Source organism: Nomascus leucogenys, chromosome 22a (assembly GCF_006542625.1).
Source record: "Nomascus leucogenys isolate Asia chromosome 22a, Asia_NLE_v1, whole genome shotgun sequence".
Classification (NCBI taxonomy): domain Eukaryota; kingdom Metazoa; phylum Chordata; class Mammalia; order Primates; family Hylobatidae; genus Nomascus; species Nomascus leucogenys.
The window spans coordinates 108,588,094-108,606,347 of record NC_044402.1 but is presented as its reverse complement, the minus strand read 5'-3'; the positions used below and the strand labels follow the sequence as shown (position 1 = coordinate 108,606,347).

The following is an 18,254-nucleotide window of genomic DNA, read 5'->3' as shown; positions in this document are numbered from 1 at the left end:
TTAATTTACCTAAAGAGACAAACAACAGTAATTACACTATGTTGGTCTTAATAAATATCCTAATCAGTTTTACTTGGGCTTATTTTGGGAGATGGGTGAGGTATACTTGGCTTGCAAATTTTAAGCTATAAATAACACTAAAAATGTTCTGATTAAGTTTAAAACACTTTTTGATGAGATTTTTGTTTTATTTCTTGGAAGACAGCATTGATTTTTTTGAATCCTGGCTTGAGCATTACTTTAGTAAATGAAGGCTAAAAGGAAAATATCTAATGAAAGTATATAGTAATGGCACTTCCTCATATGACGTTTAACATTTTTTGAGATCATTTACTAAGTACCATAATACTTGTGGAGGAAAATGCAAAGATGAACAAGATAGGGTGCCTGCCCTGCCAGGGATGCTGAAGGGGATACGATGGCAGAAATTTGGTATTTGTCAATTAACCTCAATAAAGCTGGGGAAAAAATCAATTAATTAATTAAAAACAGGGAACTTAAAGTTGGAAAAGAAGAGTTTCCAGGAGTGGGTTAAAAAAAAAAAAGGCTTTTTTGTTGTTGTTGCCACATCTACTGCAAGAATGAAGACCATTCTCAGCAACCAGACTGTTGACATTCCAGAAAATGTCGACATCACTCTGAAGGGATGCACAGTTATTGTGAAGGGCCCCAGAGGAGGCCTGTGGAGGGACTTTAGTCACATCAGTGTAAACTCAGCCTTCTTAGGAAGAAAGAGGCTCCGGGTTGACAAATAGTTGAGGTAACAGAAAGGAACTGGCTACCGTTCAGACTATTTATAGTCACACACAGAACATGATCAAGGATGTTACACTGGGCTTCCGTTACAAGATGAGGTCAGTGTCTGCTCACTTCCCCATCAACGTTGTTATCCAGGAGAATGGGTCTCTTATTGAAATCTGAAATTTCCTCGGTGAAAAATACATCCCCAGGGTTTGGAGGAGGTCAGGTGTTGCTTGTTTGGTATCTCAAGCCCAGAAAGATGAATTAATCCTTGAAGGAAACGACATTCAGCTTGTTTCAAATTCAGCTGCTTCGATTCAGCAAGCCACAACAGTTAAAAACAAGGATATCAGAAAAATTTTGGATGGTACCTATGTCTCTGAAAAAGGAACAGTTCAGCAGGCTGAAGATCTAAGAGTTGTCCAGCTACAGAAACAAGATGCTGGAAGACTCCTAAGACCTATTTGTGATATTTAAATGATGCAATAAAAGACCTTTGATTTGGGGAAAAAATAGGTGTCTGAACTATAAAATGGGAAGAAAGGGGTATGTGGGAGATAAGTCTGGAAAGGTGAAGTGTCAGTCAAGACACTTTCAGTTGTAAATGTCAGAAACCAACACAAACTCAACTCAACTCCCTTGAGATAACATGGGCTTAATTGATAATAGAACTATAGGGTCTAGGAGGTGAGGTTAGCTCCAAGCCTGAGGAGATCCTGGGACTCAAGCAAGGTTATTAGCTCTTACTCTCTCACCACACCTTCCCACTCCCCTCACACAAAATCTTCATCCATCTCTTGGTGTTACTCTCCTCTCTCCTGTCACCCTCCTTCCCTTGTTCTGCAGACAGACATTCTCACATGGTGGGAAAGATGGCCATCAGGTGCCTCCAATTCACATCCTTCCAGTCCTGTATCCCAATAGGCAAGGCTCCTTCCACAGCTTCAGAGATAAAAATTCCAGGGAAGGACTCTGATTGGCTGGGTCACATGCCCACCCTGGCTCAACCGCTGTAGCCAAGAGACTAGGGTACTGTGAATAGTAGAACTGGCCTAGCATTGATCACATACTTACCCTGTGTCTTATAGGTAGGGGAAGTTCCCAAAGGAAGTAGGAATGCTGAGTGCAGAAAAACAGAGATGTCCCCACACGTAGGAGGGAGCCAATAATGTAGAGAGCCTCAAGGTCAAGCCATGAAGTCTGAACTCCTTCTGGCAACAGGAGGCCGTTAAAAGTATTGGAGGCCAGGCATGGTGGCTCACGCTTGTAATCCCAGCACTTTGGGAAGCGGGGGGGGGGGGCTGCAGATCACAAGGTCAGAAGTTCAAGACCAGCCTGGCCAACACGGTGAAACCCTGTCTCCACTAAAAATACAAAAAATTAGCTGGGCATGGTGGCAGGCGCCTGTAATCCCAGCTACTCAGGAGGCTGAAGCAGAAGAATAGCTTGAACCCAGGAGGCAGAGGTTGCAGTGAGCTGAGATCACGCCACTGAATGCACTCTAGCCTGGGCAACGGGGCTAGACTCCGTCTAAAAAAACAAACAAAAAAAAAGTATTGGAGTAAGAAAGTGGCTGTGGATTAACAATTGGACTAGATAATCTTCTAGGTTTCATTTCATTCTAATTTTGGGTGTTTTTTTCTGTTTCTGTTTTTTAAGACAAGATCTGACTCTGTCGCTCAGGCTGGACTAAGAAAGCGGCTGGGGATTAACAATTGGACTAGATCATCTTCTAGGTTTTGTTTCATTCTAGTTTTGGGTTTTTTTGTTCGTTTGTGTGACAAGATCTCAATCTGTTGCTCAGGCTGGAGTGCAGTGGTATGATCACAGCTCACTGCAGTGTCCAACTCCTGGGCTCAAGTGATCCTCCTGCATCAGCCTCCTGAGTAGCTAGAATCTTGTGCCACCACACCTGGCTAATTTTTTAATTTGTTATTTTTTGTAGAAATGGAGTCTCCCTATGTTGCTCAGGCTGGTCTCTAATTCCTGGACTCAAGTGATCCTCCTGTCTTGGTCTCTCAAAGTGTTGGGATTACAGGTGTGAGCCACTGCCCCCAGCAAACCTTAATTACTGAGCTACAGCATGAGGCTCCATTCTGTGTTAAAAATCATTTTGATTATTGAAAGAGAGGCCTTCCTGAATGTTAGAGTATAAAGAAGTCAAAAAAATGGTTGCCCTAATGTAAACTATGAACTTTACATTACATGGGTGGTAATGATGTGTCTGTCAGTGCAGCTTCATTGATTGTAATAAGTGTACCACTGTGGTACAGGATTGATAGTGGGAGAGGTTGTGGGTTTGAGGAGCAGGGGATACATGGGAAGCCTGTACATTCTGCTCAATTTTCCTGTGAACCCAAAATTGCTCTAAAAAATAGTCTATTAAAAGACAAAGGAAGGCCAGGTGCAGTGGCTCATGCCTGTAATCCCAGCACTTTGGGAGACCAAGGTGGGTAGATCACAAGGTCAAGAGATGGAGACCTTCCTGGCCAACGTAGTGAAACCCCGTCTCTACTAAAAATACAAAAATTAGCTGGGTGTGGCGGCACATGCTTGTAGTCCCAGCTACTCAGGAGGCTGAGGCAGGAGAATCGCTTGAACCCAGGAGGCGGAGGTTGCAGTGAGCTGAGATTGTGCCACTGTACTCCAGCCTGGGCAACAGAGCCAGACTCCGTCTCAAAAAAAAAAAAAAAAAAAAAAAGACAAAAGAAGATGGTGGAGCTGCTTTTAGCAGACAGCCTTCTGAATGGAGATATGAACTTAAGTATTTTACATTTAGAGAGGCAAAATGTTCCTAGCTGACATACAGAGGCCTAGCTGACACATAGAGTTCCTAGCTGACATCAGAGGCCCGTGAGCCAGTGGCTGCCTACCTGAGATTATTCTCAGCCCTAAATCTTTCAGCATCTTTCAGCCTTTTTCTGGGATCATCCCCTTAATTCTGGTGCTGAGGATCGGTATTAGTGAGAGTGAATAAAATCAGTCATTCTGCAAACACAGTTTTGTTGTTGTTGTTGTTGTTGTTGTTGTTGTTTTGAGGTGGAGTCTTGCTCTATCTCCCAGGCTGGAGTGCAGTGGCATGATCTCAGCTCGCTGCAGCCTCTGCCTCCCAGGTTCAAGTGATTCTCTGCCTCAGCCTCCAAGTAGCTGCAATTACAGGTATGTGCCATGACACCCAGCTAATTTTTGTATTTTTTAGTAGAGACAGAGTTTTGTCATGTTGGCCAGGCTGGTCTCGAACTCCTGTCTTCAAGTGATCCGCCTGCCTCGGCCTCCCAAAGTGCTGGAATTTCAGGCGTGAGCCACTGCGCCAGGCCAAAAGCAGTTTTTTAAATGCATTTTATGTCCCAGACTTCATGCTTAATCAATGAAAAACAATGACAAATCACCAGACTCCTGGCATCAGACTTCAAGACTAGTCTGAAATAGTTTTTCTCAAAGGGTGGTCCATGGATCACCTACGTGGGAAGCACTTGAGGACCTTGTAGAAATTATGGAATTCAGGACCCTAATATAGGTAGATCTTCAGAATAAAAATCTGTGAATGTGTGACCCAGGAATCTGCGTTTTTTGTTTGTTTGTTTGTTTGTTTTGAGATGGAGTCTCACTCTGTCATCCAGGCTGTAGTGCAATGGTGTGATCTCGGCTCACTGCAACCTCTGCCTCCTGGGTTCAAGCAATTCTCCTGCCTCAGCCTCCCGAGTAGCTTGGACTACAGGCACCGGCCACCACATCTGGGTAATTTTTTGTATTTTTCATAGAGACAGTGTTTCGCCATGTTGGCCAGGCTGGTCTTGAACTCCTGACCTCAGGTGATCCGGCCGCCTCAGCCTTCCAAAGTGCTGGGATTACAGGCATGAGCCACCATGCCCGGCCTAGGAATCTGCATTTTTAACAGCATTCAAGAACATTGACACTCAAAATGCAGCATCACCTAGGAGATCATGACTGTTGGAGAGGCCCCATCCCAGACTTACTGTATCAGAATCTGCATTTTGACAGAATTCTTACCCATTAAAGTTTGAGAAACACCATCCTAGAAGATTCTGTTCCATGTGAATTTTGAGAACCACCAATCCAACAGAAGACTGATCTGTGTAGCACAATGTAATGGGTACATTTATAAAGGAACACATGAGATCCCCTAGGAGTGCATAAAAGGAGCAGGTTTCCCTATCAGGCAAGGTTTCCAGAAGAGGTGTGATGTCACCTGCTGCTTTTTTTTTTTTTTTTTTTTTTGAGGCAGCGTCTCGCTCTTTTGCACAGGCTGGAGTGTACTGGCTCAATATCAGCTCGCTGCAACCTGCGCCTCCTGAGTCCAAACGATTCTAGTGCCTCAGCCTCCCAAGTAGCTGGGATTACAGGTCATGTGCCACCATGCCCAGCTAATTTTCGTTTTAGTAGAGACAGGGTTTCACTATGTTGCCCAGGCTGGTCTCGAACTGCTGGCCTCAATCAATCCACCCGCCTCGACCTCCTAAAGTGCTGGGATTACAGGCGTGCACCACCATGCTCTGCTAATTTTTGTATTTTTAGTAGAGATGAGGTTTTATCACGTTGGTCAGTCTGGTCTCGAACCGCTGGCCTCAAGCGATCCACCCGCCTTGGCCTCCCTAAGTGCTGGGATTACAGGCGCGAGCTACCGTGCCCGGCCTTTTTTTTTTTTTTTTTTTAGAGTGAAAGTTTATTAAAAAGCTTTAGAGTAGTAATGAAGGGAAGGAAAAGAAGAAAAGAACACTTGGAAGAAGGCCAAGTAAGTGACTTGAGAGACCAAGTGCCTGTTACCTGCTTCTTAAAGAGCAGGAGAAATTAGCCAGGCTAAGTAAGAGGATGGGCCACGAGTGAGAACTCTCATCAGAGGAAATCACATGTACAAAGTCCTGAGGCAAAAGAGAATACTGCAAGTATTCTCTTTTGGTAATTAAAACAAAACAAAACAAAAAATGTACCTCTGAGTACATAGCCAGGTGAGGTGGCTCACACCTGTAATCCCAGCACTTTGGAAGGCAAGGAAGGAGGATCGCCTGAGGCCAGGAGTTCAGGATCATCCTGGGCAACACAGGGAGCCCTTGCCTTTACAAAAAAAAAAAAAAAAAGAAGAAGAAAAGAAAAAAGAAGTTAGCCACGTTGTGGTGATGCGTGCCTGTAGTCCTAGCTACTCAGGAGGCTGAGTTGGGAGGATCCCTTGAACCCAGGAGTTCAGGGCCGCAGTGAGCTATGATCGTGCCACTGCATTCTGGCCTAGGCACAGAGTGAGATCCTGTCTCTAGCAAAACAGAAAAAAAAGTACTTCAAATTGCAGAGTTTAAAGAAAGCTTATTTAAACTTCGAATATCAACCAAAGGAAATTTTTTCTTAACTCAATGGTTAAAGATTTGCTTATTAATCTTCTGGAGGGTGGGAAGAGGAATCAGAGTTTTAGATTTCTGTTTCATCCCTGACCCCTTTGACCTTTTTTTTTTTTTCATTCCTTTGTTCATTCATTTATTCAGATATATATACATTGGGCCTGTGCTAGGTGCCTACTAGATGGTGGTGAGTGAAACTGAAATAGTGCCTGCCCTCAGGGAGTTTATAGGTGAGATGGGTGAGCGTGGGAAAACCAATACAACAGATAAATGTGTACTTATAAAGTGAAAAAATGGCTAAGAAGTGTGCTATGATGGAAAACAGGAAACTGCAAGGAAGATCTGTCCAATCAGACCAGCATATCCCTGCAAAGCGACCACAGTCACTGCAGGTGGGATGTGGGCGGTCTTACCAGGCAGTCCTGCCCGCGTGCACACACACGCACACTGTTTTGCTGGGAATCCGCAAGTGGGGGTGAAGACCTCACCTCAAAACACCCCTTTTCAACCTGTGTAGGAAAGGACAGTGAAAACGGATTTTCACTGCAGCCCCAAAATCGGAAATGAGAAGCAATGTCCAGAATAGTCCCACTTTTGGAAAGAACTTATTTGAGTAATTAATTCCCTTAGACAAGGGAGCTGCTAAAAACCAGACCGACTCTGACATGTTCTAACTGACATTTTCCAATCGCAAACACCCATTTTGGCGTTGGGTGGAGCAGTGAGGAGACTCCGCGACACACGCCATTGCTTTCACAATGTGTACGAGAGGAACTGTATATAAGAAAGCAAAGAAATAAGGAGGCCTGGCGAGTGCGGTCAGGCCAGGCCTAGCTGCCGGGTCCCTCGGGCAGGAAAGACGCGTCCTCGTGTCCTGGAACCTTGTGTGTCCGGCTCTGGCTGCCCGGGCCGCTGGCGGAAGCATTTCAGAGTGGGACCGCGAGAAGCCGCTTGTAAACAGAGCTGGTCCGGGATGGTCAGCGGCCGGGAGGGCTGTCACCGTGAGGCGGGCGGCGGACTGCGAGAGCCAAGCCCCCGCCAGGAGCGGACTGCAGGCCCCGCAGGTGAACGGAGAGTAGCAGCCGGCGCCCAGGTGAGCATCCGTCTGCTTCTGTGCTGCCTGGCCGGCCAGTTTGGGGGATGGGGTGGGGACGACAGCATTGTAAATATCCGAGCAGCTCCCAGGGGTAGCAGTGATTTTGCTGTTTCTTGCATGCTCAGGTTTTTATTACGTGCTGGAGACTGTACCACATTGCAATGGCTAATGGGTGAGGGGAGATTACATGATGCATTGTCTGCTTATTTTTGTGAATCAGGTATATAATAGGAGGAAAAAGTAGTTGAAATAGTAGGTGATCTTGTTGAGTGCGTTATTAGTACCCCTGCCATCCCCGCCTGGGGATTATAAAACCAAACCCCAGCAGAGCTTTTAACCTACATCAGGCTGGGGCTTCCAGAAAACGATTGTTCTTTCTGTCGACTCTGTCCGTTTTTAATGTATAGTAAATGACACCACATGACTGATGACAAGCATGGTTTGGTCTTGTAGGAAAGAATTATTAAGCTAAAAAATCAAGATAAGAAAATCTCACACCCATCCCTTAAATAAAAATAAATTACTACTGAGATATATATTTGGATGACAAATTGAGACTCGTCTGGATGTATACCTTGCAAGGCAAGACAAATTTGAATTTACCAGGTTAAACTGAGATTGAGCCATGCTGTTGTAAACTTATTTAGAAGTTTATTTCTCTCTTCTTTTTTCTTCCTTGGAAGGGACCAGAGAGAAACAGCTGAATTTTTTTCTCTATATTTTAATTTAAGTAATCGTAGTGAGTTGTGATTTGTATTTATAAAGTATTTTATTATAAAATACTACATGTAAATTATAATTGGCATACTTAAAATACAAGGCAGGTTTTGACTGACTGACTTCAAGAAAATGCCTTAACAAAAGCTGGGCTATATATCTAATCTCTAAAAATGTCAATAGACATTCATAACCTTGGTCACATAGTCTTTTAGACAGGAGATGAATATTAGGTTAAATTGCACCTACAATAGATAGATATACATAGAAGAAATGATACTAATTCATCATGAGTTTTTTTTTACAATGAATATTTTTACAATGTCATGGTTTATAGCAAAACCTATAAAGCCAGACTATTTCAGTTTGAATTCCTGCTTGGTCACTTCCTAGTTGTGTAATCTTGGACAGTTTACTTAGCCCTTCTGTTTCCTAATCTGTAGAATGGGAATAATAACAGTATTGACCTCATTAGGGTTTTTATTATTGTTATTTTATTTTATTTTATTTTATTTTGAGACAGGGTCTTACTCTGTCACTCAGGCTGGAGTACAGTGGCGTGATCATGGCTCACTGCAGTCTCGACTTCCTGGACTCCAGCGATCCTCACACCTCAGCCTCCCATGTGGCTGGAACCATAGGCACATGTAGGGGAGTAGGAGAGTGATAGTTAACGGGATGAAACGGCATTAGTTAGATTCTCCTAAGGGGCTTGCAGCCTAGATCCCTCGCATGCACAGTTCACAATAAGATTTGCGCTCCTGTGAGAATCTAATGCTGCTGCCGATCTGACAGGAGGCAGAGCTCAAACAGTAATGCATGGCTGGTCCATCGCTCACTCTTGTGTGGCCCAGTTCCTAACAGGCCATGGACCTGTACTAGTCTGCAGACATGGGGGTTGGGGACCCCTGGTTTAATGGGTATAGAGTTTCAGTTTTGCAAAATGAAGAGTTCTGGAGATTGGCTGCACAACAATGTGAATGTACTTAACAATACTGAACTGTACACTTAAAAATAGTTAAGATGGGGCTGGATATGATGGCTCAGGCCTGTAATTCCAGTGCTTTGGGAGGCTGAGGCAGGGGCATTGCTTGAACCCAACAGTTGGAGGTTAAGTAAGGTATGATTCCGCCACTGCACACCAGCCTGGGCAACAGAGCAAGACCATGTCTTAAAAAAAAAAAAAAGGTTAATATGGTAAATTTCATATTATATGTATTTTACCACAATTTAAAACTTTTAAATACCAGTGTTAGCAAAGTTATGTTTTCAAAATTTTATTAGCATGCTGCAGCCCCATTCATAGTTAGTTGCCTTTGCCATTATGGAAATGCAGCTTCTGGCAGTCATCAGTAAGATTCATTTTTTTAGTAGATTTGTGTAATTGAGATTTAATTATAAAGAACACAAACAAATGATAAGAAACAACACCTAAGACTCTGTGACAGGCAGAATTCTAAAAATGCCTCTCTACTAAAATTGCTCTCTGTAACCTGTGAAACCTGTGCATATAACAAGATACCACTTTCTCGATTATGTTATGTAGCACAGTTGAATTTAAAATGGTGAGATTTTCTGGGTGGGTCTAATCTAATCACAGGAGCCCATAAAAGTTGGGCGCTTTCTCTGTCTGGGAAATTGGAGAGACTTAAAGCGGGGGAAGGACTCAACATGCTGTGTTGCGGCTTCGAAGGTGGAGGGGAACTGTTGAGAAGGAATTTGGGCAGCCTTGAGGAGTGCTGGAGGCCTAGAGTTGCTGAGGGTGGCCCCACCTAACAACCAGCATAGAAAGAAATGGGGACCTCTGACATAAGCCACAAGGAACTAGATTCTGTCAACAATCCCAATAAGCTTATAACTGGATTCTTTACCTGAGTTTCTATTAATAGATAAGAGCCCAGCCTGGCCACCACCTTGGTTTCAGCCTTGTGTGAGAGACTCTGAGCAGAAAACCCAGCCAAGCCCATCCAGGCTTCTCACCTTCAGAACTGTGAGAAAATAAATAGGTGTTGTTTTAAGCTACTTAAGTTTGTAGAAATTTGTTATGCAGCCATAGAAAACTAATATGGAAAGAAAAATTGAAACAATAGCAAAGTATCATTTTTTTCCAAATCTCAAATTAACATAAATTTTCAGAAATCCTCCTCACCAGTTAGTGTGCAGCACAGCAGACACTTGGAAATGCTAGGAGGGATGCACACTTGCTGTAACCTTTCCAAACAGCTCATTGGTGAATGTATGAAAAGCCTCAATGATGCTCCTACCTTTTGACCCAGTTAATTCCACTTCTAGGGTCCATCCAAAGGAATTTATCAGAAATATTTTAAAAGTTAATGTTCATGGCCAGGTGCGGTGGCTCACGCCTGTAATCCCAGCACTTTGGGAGGCTGAGGCGGGCGGATCACGAGGTCAGGAGATCGAGACCACGGTGAAACCCCGTCTCTACTAAAAATACAAAAAATTAGCCGGGCGTGGTGGCGGGCGCCTGTAGTCCCAGCTACTCGGAGAGGCTGAGGCAGGAGAATGGCGTGAACCAGGGAGGCAGAGCTTGCAGTGAGCTGAGATTGCGCCACTGCACTCCAGCCTGGGCGACAGAGCGAGACTCCGTCTCAAAAAAAAAAAAAAAAAAGTTAATGTTCAAAGATGCTCAATATAACTTTATTTGGAAAAAAAAAGTGTAATAACCTAAATGCCCCAAAACGGGAACAAATTATGGTGTCATCAATAGATACAGTGTTATATAGACACTAAAAAGGATTTTTTAATGCAGAAGTTTAACAGTGTGGAAAGGTGTTACCAATGATTGCTAGGTGGGGAAAAATGTGTATCTATAGTAAGCTCTGAACTATGTTTAAAAAAGCAAAATCTACATAAGGGCTGAAAGGGCCACAGTGGGGCAGTGCTTTTTTCTGGTGGAGGGTGAATAGGCATTGTTTATTTTGCCTTTTATTCTCTTCGTATTTTCAAAATGACAAGCAATGAACATGTACTTATTTATAATCACAAAAGTCAATAAACATTATTTTAAAAGCTGTTAAGTCTCTACATTGTGGGGAATACAATGACTATAAAACATTGTACAGTCAAATACTAGAGATAATAAAATCCACAAATAACTTAAGTATGTGGCAGAAAGTGATTTTTTAAAGAAAACAAGATATAGAAAACAAATTATTATTGAAAAGATTGAAAATAAAGTTGGAAACATTTCTCAGTAGGGTAATAAGTGAAAGCTTCATGGTAGAAGGATCGCTGAATGTCATATAGAAGTAATAGAAAAAGGAGGCACATGGCTGAATGTTCATTAAAAGTATTTGTTTTCTCATAGATTGACAGATTTAGGTTTTGGGCTATGGACCCAGGTTAATTATACTAGTGGAAAACAACTGTGAAGAATATGTAACCATTTACAGAAAAAAATGGTGCCTGATTAGCAAAACCAAGCTGGTCCTAGCCCAATAACATCTTCATTAAAAAGCATCCAAGGCTAATATTTACTGAATATTTATGAGATACTTGACATACTCTATTACAGTTTAATCTTGTATATAGCCTTTGCTTAAGACTTGAAGTCATTCATTTACATATTTAAAAATTTGGCAGGTAGACGGGTACTAATTTAATTACTAGTTTCAAAAGACCTGACTTTAATGGGAACTTGGAGAAGGTTAGATTGGGCAGTTTTTTTAGGATTCTTTATCTCTAGACAGTTTCCAGCAGCACCAGGCTACTGCTGCTGTTACTTTTATTTTCCCATTGTCACCCTATCCTATTTCACCTCACCCTGTCCTCCAACACCCCTAGAAAAGTACAGAGTGTCTGTGGCCCCATTGGTTGCTGGCCAAAGGCTGATTTGCTTCAGCAAATGTTAACCCCTTAAAATAAAAAGTCTGGAGGGATATCTAGCAAGGAGTTGTTTTTTTCTTCTTGCGTTCTCCTTTTAGAGTACATTTGGCATTTGGTTCATAAGGAACTGAACTACATCCTAGCTTGGAGTTTCTGATGCAAGCCAATTAATTCAGAGAACTCAGTGCTGAGTGAGAGTGTGATAAAAATGACCACCAGCAATAAATTCCATGCGTTATGTTTGCTCTGTTTCATTGGCTACTGTGGATCATACCAGACATTGAAAAACATGCATAATTTGCCTTCGTGCTGACAAGGTAAAAGTTTTATTTGTTCCATAAGTAATTAATCTTGATAACAGTATGAGTTATGAGCAAAAACCAAAGTCAAAATGTGGAGGCAATTGCATTAAGATGTCAGGCATGCTGTTTTCATTAACATTTTGTTTGTTTTTCGTACACTCATTAATTGTTAATTTGAGTTATGTGGTTCAAATAGAATCCCCCAATTATATGCCACATTTATGACCATGGTAGAGATTTATTTATCCAGTTCTCCTGACTAGTGTAACCAGTTTATAATTCAGTACAAACTAAAGCTCTTCTGTCTGGCATTATCCAGTTTACCTGTGAGTACTTAATGTAACTGGGAAATTGTTAAATATCCACTTCACCTTGTGTTCTGTAGGTGTGATTATATAAATGTTGATTTTTCAGTCACAGAACAAAAAACACGTGTTGCAGATTAGAAACATCAGAAATATAACTAGCAGATTTTTTGCTCCAGGAAATTAGCTGAATGATCTCCTCCTACATGTTCTTGATCCACTTTTACCCGTACTGTAACTTTTCCAGAACAACTTCTCTTCCACGTTCAGGGATTCATTAATTTGTTAATTCAGCAAGTAAGGATTGAGCACTTGTTTTGTGCCATGGCACAGTACTTGGAGCTAGGAATGAACAAGACAGGCACAGTCCATGCCTTCATGAAGCTTACAGTCTAGTGAAGGAGACAGATGGTAAACCAGCCATTTGAAAATAACTTGCGTGCTCACTTCGGCAGCACATACATGAAAACTGGAACAACACAGAGATTAGCGTGGCTTCTGTGCAGGGATGACATGCAAATTTGTGAAGAGCTCTTTCAGATAATGTTAAGGTGTGTATGGTTATACAAATGGTAAAAAATTATAAAGTAAAAAAAATAGCTTGAGATGCATAATAATGGAGGAAATCTGGGTGCTATGGGAGCATATAAGAGGCCATTCAAAATGGACCTGGAGGTCAGGAGAGATGTGATTCCTCGTCAAGGACTGGACAGCTGAATTAGACTTAGCCAGGTTGTGTATGGGGGTGGGAGGAAAGGAGGGGACAGTGTTGATAAAGAAGATGAGGGTGGTGGTGGTGGAAAACAGTGTTCCAGGCAGAGGAAACAGGATAGGTGAGAAAGCAAGTGGAAAATTCCAGGTTTGGTTTTGTTTTCAGACAGGGTCTTGTTCTGTTGCCCAGGCTGGAGTGCAGTGGCATGATCATAGCTCACTGCAGCCTCAAACTCCTGAGCCCAAGCGATCCTCCTACCTCAGCCTACTGCATAGCCGGGACTATAGGTTCACGCCCCCATGCCTGGTTAACTTTAAAAAATTTTTTGTAGAGATGGGGGTCTCACTATGTTGCTCAGGATGGTCTTGAACCCCTAGCCTCCAGCAATCCTCCCATCTTGGCCTCCCAAAGTGCTGGGATTACAGGTGTGAGCCACCACACCTGGTCCCAGTTTCTGTAAATCCTTTTTTTTTTAGATGCAGTGGCACAATCACAGCTCAAAGTGCTGGGATTACAGGCATCAGCTACTGCTCCTGGCCTCTATAAATTCTTTATATGTAGAGTGGGGTTGAGGTGGGAGTGGGTATGGGGTGAGGGTAGGGGTAGAGAGAGAGATTAAAGAGATAAGGCCAAGAAGGTAAGTGGCCATAAACTCTTTCAGGTAATGTTAAGATGTGTGTAGTTTATCCAGATGGCAATAGGTTTTAATTTTGGAAGGAACATTTGGTTGCAGTGTGGTGAATGGATTAGAGGAGGGTAAGACTGAAGGGAAGAAGATTGGTTGGTGGTGATTGCATGAAGGCAGTGGAGACAGAGAAATGGATAGATGTGGCCGATGCTGTAGATGAGAATTCATATGACTTGCTAATTTGGAGTGATTGCAGGTGAGGGAGCCAGAAGGATCAAGAATGATGTTTATTTTTTGGGGACAGAGGATATGTCCTTTATGGTGAATGTTGGGAGGAGGGGCAGGTTTGAGGTAAGATGAGTTCTTTGTCGCATGTGCAGATCTAGAGCTTGAGAGTAATATGTTTCTTTTTTCTTTTTCTTTTTCTTTCTTTTTTTTTTTTTGAGACAGAGTCTTGCTCTGTCGCCAGGTCCGAGTTTAGTGGCGTGATCTTGGCTCACTGCAACTTCCACCTCCCAGGTTCAAGCAATTCTCCTGCCTCAGCCTCTCGAGTAGCTGGGACTACAGGCACGTGCCACCACCCCCAGCTAATTTTTGTATTTTTAGTAGAGATGGGGTTTCACCATGTGGCCAGGATCGTCTCGATCTCTTGACCTCATGATCCGCCCGCCTTGGCCTCCCAAAGTGCTGGGATTACAGGCATGAACCACTGCGCCCAGCCGGAGAGTAATACGTTTCTTGTCTGCCACGTGGATTGCAGCTGAAGCCACAGGATGGAGAAGATCACTTGGGGAGGGCAGAAGAGAAACTAGATAAGAGGGTTGTGGGCAAAACAGGAATACCCACATTTACGATATGGGCATAGGAAGGGGAACCCATAGAGGATAGTGGGAGGAGCCTCCAGAGTTGAAGGAGAAATACCAGGAGAGAGCATCCGTGAATTCATGAGAGCAGTGCAAGGAGTGGGTGTTCAGTAGGTCAAATACTGCTGTGTGGTTAGGTCAGATGCTGAGTGAAAAGTCTTTAGGGTTTAGCAAAAAAAAAAAAATCACTGGTGACCTTTTCCTGTGAAGTTTCAGCTGGGGCAGAATCAGACTGCTTCTTGAGGGGAGAATGAATGGGCAATGAGAAATGGAGTCAGAAAGTATAAAGAACAAGTTTCTTCAAGAAACTTACAAGAAAAAAGAGAGGAAGGGGAAAGTATGCTAGCTGTGGGGGAACTTGTGTGGCAAAGATGGGTTTTATTCATTTTTTACTTTTTTGAGAAGAGATATTCCTTTTGAATTTTTATGCAACACTTGTGCCACTGAATCCCTCCTTTCCAAGACCACCAGAAAAGCTGATGCACAGCAACTCCTACTGCCTTGAAAATGCTGGAGGAACCTTGAGTAGATTAAAACCTTATTTCAAAGCTTCCTAAACTCTGTCGCCACTCCCTCCACTAGTTCGTTGGTTTATCATGGAGATCAAAGAGAATGTGGTGACCTTTTCGTTGGTATCAGACACCAATGGGCATCCTGTACACTGCTTTGGAGTTCATAACACACTACATTATGTTATTTGATTTGCACTCCAAAAAAGGTGAGACGGGTATCCTTATTTTCCCTACATCACAGACGAATTACAGTTGGCCCTCTGCATCTGTGGGATCCACATCAGCAGATTCAACCAACCATGGATCAAAAATATTAGGAAAAAAAAATTCCACAAATTTCCAAAAGGCAAAACTTGAGTTTGCTAAATGCTGAATACTACATTGACTCCACCAAATGAGAGGATGTGTAGGCACTGTAATAGATATTGTAAGTAACCTAGAGATGACTTACGGGAGGATGTGCATAGGTTATATGCAAATATTACATAATTTTATATGAGGGACTTGAGCATCTGTGGATTTTAGTATCTGAGGGGATCCTGGAACCAATCCCCCATGGATACGGAGTAACTGAAATTCAGATTAAAGTTGCTTGTCCAGAATCAGACTTCTCATAATGATACATAGAAAGTTGAGACCCAGATTGGCTAATTCCAAATATTGTGGTTCAAAAGTGGTTGCCTCACGCTGAAAGGTTAGCTATAGCTATGGTCTCTGTATTTTCATGGTAGTATGGTAATATGAAACCAGGGTGTGTGTGTGTGTGTGTGTGTGTGTGTGTGTGTGTGTGTGTGTATTTTTTTTTTTTTGAGACAGAGTCTCACTCTGTCACCCAGGTTGGAGTACAGTGGCTCGATCTCGGCTTACTGCAATCTCTGCCTCCCAAGGCTCCAGCAGTTCTCCCACCTCAGCCTCCTGAGTAGCTGGGACCACAGCCATGTGCCACCATGCCTGGCTAGTTTTTTGTATTCTGGGTAGAGACAGGGTTTCACCCTGTTCCCCAGGCTGATCTCGAACTCCTGAGCTCAGGAGATCCACCCGCCGCCGCCTCCCCACAAAGTGCTGGGATTATAGGTGTGAACCACCACACCCAGCCAGCGTATCATCTTTTAGTAGATTATAGAAACAAGACTTGAAGGTTGTGGCTCAATTTTGTTATTTTGTTTGAACCCCACATACGTTGATATTTGCCTGTCCCCCCAACAAAAGTCAAGTTAGTTTTAGAAGGAGGCAGTTTATTTTATTTATTTATTTATTTATTTATTTATTTATTTATTTATTTGAGTTGGAGTCTCTCCCTGTCGCCCAGGCTGGAGTACAATGGTGCGATCTCGGCTCACTGCAACCTCTGCCTCCTGGTTTCAAGAGATTCTTCTGCCTCAGCCTCCCGCGTAGCTGGGATTACAGGCACCCGCCACCACAGCCAGCTAATTTTTCTATTTTTAGTAGAGACGGGGTTTCTCCATTTTGGCCAGGCTGGTCTCGAACTCCTGACCTCAGGTGATCCACCTGCCTCGGCCTCCCAAAGTGCTGGGATTACAGGCATGAGCCACTGCGCCTGGCCAGCGATTTATTTCAATATGCCTTAATCATCAAAATATGTTTGAATTATCGATCGTAACATCTAATTTGAAATATTTCTTTTAATTCTTTTGACAGAAACATTTGTTTGCAGGTTGTTTTAAGCAAACATTTTTACAAGTGTTTCTATTTATTGGCTAAATGAAAAATGATGTCGCAGGGAAACACTAGTAAAAGGTTTGGGCAATTAGGACTATGTAAACATTTGCAGAAGCACTTGTTTCGCCTAAATGGAGTCACAGTTATTATACCCTTGCAAACATTCCAAGTAATGTGTCCAAGGTCACTAAGACAATTGAGGTTAGCTATTTAGTTAGAGAACAACTTTTTACTGTGTTTGTTCAGGAACCTGTCTTCTACCATTCCCTTAGAGAACTTATAATAATAACACAGAAGTATTATAGAGGTGATTTTTTTTTTTTGTAAATTAACTATAAACTACTTTCCTGGGAATAAATATGATATTTAGCAATTAACTCTCTGGGTCATGGGATTAACAAACAGATTTTGAAATAAATAATAAAGTTGCTGGTGTTTGACACTAAAATTTGAAGCACCATGTTCATGTACTAAAATTTTAGCCATATTATCCCAGGGTAATTAATTTGCTTTGAATTGTCTTATGGGGCTGTGTGTGTATCTTAGAGTCTTGTTTCTACTCACTGACCGTATTTCCCTAGATAAGTAACTTCATCTTTTTAAATCTCGGTTTCCTTGTCTGTAAAGTAGTAATAATAGCAGCTCTCTAATAGGGTGGTTGTGAGGATTTAACAACATAATGCAGTAAAGGGCTTAACATACGTTTAAGTAGTAAGTACTTTGGTAAGTATGCAATAAATATTAGCTATAACTTTTTAATCTTGGTCTTAGATTAGGACTTATAAGAACTATATTTTCTTTTTAAACATTTTTATCAAATACATCATTCTACCTTTAAAATGTGTCCATCCACATTGAAGGAGTCCTCTGCAGGACATGTTTAAAGAGTTTAGCATAGCCGTAGCAGTGTCTGATTCAACTATTTGAGTCCCAGCTATCATATGCCTATCATCCTAATGTCAGAGCAAAACAATCCAAGAAGTATGGATCAATCAGAGCTCCAGAATTCAACTCCAGAATGTTCAGGCATTGTTTGATAAAAATCTATGCCATGCTAATGGTAATAGTCCATAATAAAAGAAATTCAGAAACTGTTTTAATGTAAACCCAGATTAGGGGGATGAAAACATAGTTCTTACTACTCTTTTTTGTTTTTTGAGGTAGAGTCTCACTCTGTGGCCCAGGCCAGAGTGCAGTGGCGCAATCTTAGCCACTGCAACCTCCGCCTCCCAAGTTCAAGTGATTCTCCTGCCTCAGCCTCCCGAGTAGCTAGGATTACAGGCGCCTGCCACCACAGCCAGATAATTTTTGTATTTTTAGTGGAGACGGGGTTTCACCATATTGGCCAGGCTGGTCTCGAACTCCTGACGTCAGGTGATCTGCCCGCCTTGTCCTTCAAAGTGCTGGGATTATAGGCATGAGCCACTGCACCTGGCCAGTTCCTACTATTCTTATCCTTCATACCTTATAAGCTTTTCTTCTGTCCTGTGTAATGGGCAGAGAT

General features: G+C 42.4%; 1 protein-coding gene, 1 non-coding gene and 1 pseudogene across 2 annotated transcripts in view; all 3 read left to right on the top strand.

Annotated features, from left to right (window-relative positions):
- The first annotated feature begins 581 nt into the window (after positions 1 to 581).
- LOC100590111 lies at positions 582 to 1,218 on the top strand (annotated as a pseudogene).
- A 5,795-nt stretch (positions 1,219 to 7,013) lies between these two features.
- The window catches only part of PLEKHM3 (pleckstrin homology domain containing M3), a 201,129-nt gene continuing 189,888 nt past the window's right edge, over positions 7,014 to 18,254 (top strand). Inside the window, exon 1 of the mRNA XM_003254005.3 lies at positions 7,014 to 7,182. The gene's annotated coding sequence lies outside the window, so the exon portion shown is untranslated. The remainder of the gene's footprint in view (positions 7,183 to 18,254) is intronic.
- LOC115832581 lies at positions 12,795 to 12,898 on the top strand. Its single transcript, XR_004028107.1, has one exon. It is a non-coding gene; the product is annotated as a U6 spliceosomal RNA (small nuclear RNA).